This window comes from Otolemur garnettii, unplaced genomic scaffold (assembly GCF_000181295.1).
Source record: "Otolemur garnettii isolate 467f Iridium unplaced genomic scaffold, OtoGar3 scaffold00010, whole genome shotgun sequence".
In the NCBI taxonomy this organism is placed as follows: Eukaryota; Metazoa; Chordata; class Mammalia; order Primates; family Galagidae; genus Otolemur; species Otolemur garnettii.
In genome coordinates, this window is record NW_003852405.1 from 34,028,514 (window position 1) to 34,032,857 (window position 4,344).

Genomic DNA, 4,344 nt, shown 5'->3' on the forward strand with positions numbered 1-4,344 from the left:
TTACTGGCCTGCAAATCTCTGCACCTGCAGTGCCTCTGCCCAAGCTCAGGTGTTAGGGGTCATCACAACATGAGGAACTGTATTAAAGGGTTGCGGCATTAGGAAGGTTGAGAACCACTGCTCCAACACATCCTTCACCAAGCCGGTCCTGCTATAAAGCTATTGGAACCAACACCCTTAGGCTTACAGTCTTCAGTGGATTTCCAGTTATCCGCAGTATTTAGTGAGAGCTCCTTAGCATGGCATATGAAGCCCTTCATTATTGGCCTCTGCTATCCAGACACCAAGTGAAAAAGAGAAGTCAAGGGGAGCAGTGAGAGCTACCATGAGACTTGTCCACAAGGACTGCCCAGGGAGAGGGAAGATGACCTCTGGCTTTGCACACAGTCTAAAGTGTGTGGCCTTCAGAGACCCCAGGAGGTCTGTTCTTCTGAGAGCTTTGAGTGGTAAATAATCAGCAGTATTAGAAAAAGCTGTTCTTTCTTGGCCTAGCAGAGTTCTAGCATCAAAAAGTGAATGGTTTTTACCATTTTGTAACCATTTTACTTTGTTGAAAAAAAGTATAAAATTTTCTATTAAGTGTAAATTCATGAGCTTTTTTCAGTCTCCAAAATCCAATAATGTTCGTGGTTTTAATAGAAAAAATATTGCATTAAGATTATTTTGAAAGTTATATTTTGTGTTAGGTGTAGTGTATTTTAATACTTGACAGGTCAAAAATCGTATTGATTTTTCTTAAGCTTTTGTTGAGATTTATTAGAAAACTTTAAAATATTTTATAAGCTTTCATATATATAGGCAATTCTCAAAATAACAGCTTGGAACATGAAAGGCTCAGAAACAATTTGAGTCAAGGCTTAAACTAATAATATGTCTTTGTAATAATATGTTAACCAAATTATTCTGAGTCAGTGTTTTCTCCAAAAGAAAAGTGCAATATTGTTCCCTTTATCTTTTTTATTGTTTATTTTTTAAGTATATAGATGCAGAAAAGATGAGTATTAGAGGGTGATATTCTGAGAATTTTCCATTATTTGAATTCTGGCTTGTTTTGTCCTATTTCTAAGGCAGATACCTTAGATTAACTACAGATTCTCTATAGACTGCAGGATAATGATTTTTTTTTCTTTTAGAGATCTATGGCCACCCCATCTTCCTGCAATTCACAAATAAGACAGCCTGGGGGAATTCAATACCCTGTGGGTAAATTTATACTTTAGAGATTGACAAATTAGCAGTGGCTTAAATTTTATGGAAATTCTGCTTAAGAGTAAAATAAAAGTCAGATTCTCTTTGTGAGACAGGGTGGCAGGCCAAGGGACGTCATAGCTTTTCCTTGGAATTTTCACTCTGGTTTTCCAAGTCTGACTTGGGATGGCTACTGTGGCACTTTGATAGTACAGCTGTAACTTAGTATAAAAACCATCACGGTGGTCACAGAAAAGACACTGTGCATATGAAGTCAAGGGAGTGGTCCCCTCGCCTAGCGGGTCGCATCCAGCCTTCCCCACTGGGTGCTCCAGCTACATGTAGAATAACAAAATGAAAATGGTTCAACGGTGTCGCTTTATGAGCTCATATAAAACAACCCCGCAGTAGAAAGTTTCAGAGAAAGCCCAGCAGCCTCAAAGAAGCAGTGGGGGACCTGGGCTTGCTCTTCCGTTTTCCTCGGCTCTCCTTGGCATGGCTGGTGTGCCTCTTCACAGCTGCAGATTCGATGTTATGCCTCTCACTTCGGTCAGCATGTTCACACGACATAACAGCTAAAGAGAAGAGAGAAAGGTTCTCCCCTTTCTAGGAGCAAGAGATCTGACTAAGGGAGGCCCTGGGGCTCCTTCAGGACAAGGAAATAGGGACCTGGAGAGTGAATTTTCCTGCATGGATGTGCTGGATGTCCTGCCGGCTCTCAGTTACCTGGAAACTGGTTGAACAGCCTAAGGACTGAAGTCCCTGCCTTCCTCTCCCACCTGGGCCCGGCATTCTGCTCATTCTCTTAAGACAGAAGGAAAGCAAATAAAAGCATCCTGCTCAAAGCAGTTACCTTAATAGTTGATTAATAGATGGATAAGCCTTCCCCTGATGGAAAAGGTTTGATGTGAATTGCTTTGAGGATGTCTGTGGATTCTGAGTCATAACTTTTTGAGAGCAGATGCAATATGTTTATTCTAATTCAATCATTCCAGTCTTCATTCTGTATTTCAAATCACTCCTGTTCAAAGCTCACCTTGGAATGTGTGTTATAACAGAATTAGCAGAGCAAACGAGAAAGTAAAGAAACCGGCATGTTCATGTAATCCAAATTGTGTATTTTTTTTAATGACAAAGCTGAGTGGAGTGGGCTAAATAACAATCCCCAAAGATACCCAGTTTCTAATCCCCGGAACTTGTGAATGTTTCCTTATATAGCAAAAGAGGCTTTGCCAAAGTGATTAATTTTAATAGATCTTGAAATGGGGAGATTGTTTTGGATTATCCAGGTGAGCCCGAAATGTAACCATAAGGGTTCTTAGAAGAGAGGGGCATGAGGATACTTGACTACAGAAAAGATAAAGGCTCAGTGACAAGGAAGTAGAGACTGGAGTGACCCACTTTGAAGGCAGAGGTGGGAATCATGAGGCCGAGGAACTCAGGCAGCCCGGAGAAGCTGAAAAGAGCAAGGAAAGAAATTCAAGTCCTGCTCACACCTTGACACTAGCCCAGACTTCTGACCTCCAGAACTATAAAAAGTAAAAAGAAATTTCTAAGAAGGAAGAAAAAGAAATAGACTTGAATACAGGTAAACAGATTCTGAGTGTCAGTCTCCCCGGTCACTAGCTGTGTGATCTGGGATAGTTCACTGGTTTAGGAGGCAAGTGACTAAACCTCTCTGAACCTGTTTACCCATCCATAAAAAGGTTGTGATAATAACTACTGTTTGTCAGAGTTTCACAGAGAGAGAGAACCAGCTGGATGCAGGTACAGAGAGACATCGATCTGAAAGAATTGGGTAGCTTGGCCAGTCCAAAACTCACTAGGTAGGCCAGCAGGCTGGGTTCTCCTGGAGGAGCGGCAGTGGGGGTCCAGAAGCAGAGCCCCTTCTCGTGACGGAAGTCGGTCTTTCTCTATGAAGGCCTTCAACTGATTGGTCCTCACTGTGGACAGGAATCTCTTCCCTCGGAGCCCACCAGTTTAAGTATTAATCTCATCTTTAAAAAAAATACCTTCACGGAAACATCTACAATAATATTTGACCCAATATCTGTGTACCATGGACGAGCCAAACTCATGCATGAGATTAACCATCACAGCTACTTTATAGGTTATGATGAAAGTAAGTTGGAGAGTATATATAAAATAAAAAGCAAGATACAAACTTCCAGTGTGTTAATGTCACTGCGCATGAACAGGTGACAGGATGCAGGACCCCAGGGGCGCGGGTTTCACTGCCCATGAACAGGTGACAGGATGCAGGACCCCAGGGGCACGGGTTTTCCAGTCAGATTCTCATTTGATCACATACTGCACGTAGGACTTAGTGACCTTAACCTCTCTCACCTTCAGCTTCTCTCTTTATAAAATGTGATTAATAAAACCTAGTGCACTAGGGTATGTGAGGGTTAAATAAAATATTAGTCCGATGAAAAAACTGCATTGTGCTAAGTGGAAACACCTGAGTGTTCCCTCCACCCTTTCTCCTCCATCCTCCCCAGTCCTGCCCCTCTCAGCTTTCACTGAACTTTGTACCCTGTGGCTTCCACGGATGCTCCGCCGACCCAAAAACACGCATGGAGAAGGTGAGTAGAGAGGCAGGCAAGGTCGAAATGCTTGAGTGTCTCACTGGAAACATTCCCTTCTGGACAAATCTCATTTTAATAAACATAATTTTAATGTAAGATTCCATTTTGTGAAGTCGTTTACATATGCTGGCCAATGGCCCAAGATTGCAAGGGTTTGCCAATTTGGTTTCAATAAATTTTATTAAGAAAAAATGTTATAGACAGATGCATTTCCAAGACTATGCGTGCTGGGGTCAGCCAAGTTGGCAATTACATGGTAATTTTCATTCCATATTTATACTTTCTTGGCATAAATTCATTAGCTAAATGTGTCCACCAAGATTTCAGTGACTAGCAAACAACAGAAATGGGAAGGATGCTGGCTTGGGGGTCATTCTGAGATTGGTTTGGATCCAAGCTCCGCCACTTTCAAATCCTGAATAAGGGGCCAGGGCTTTATTTTCTCTTTTTAAAATGGAGACAATAATAGCACTGCTGTCCCAGATGGCAGCAAGCTTAGAAATGCCAACTGTGAGGTATCTGGTGCATAAAATATAAACATTTCGATAAGACGCTATTGTCAGTTCAG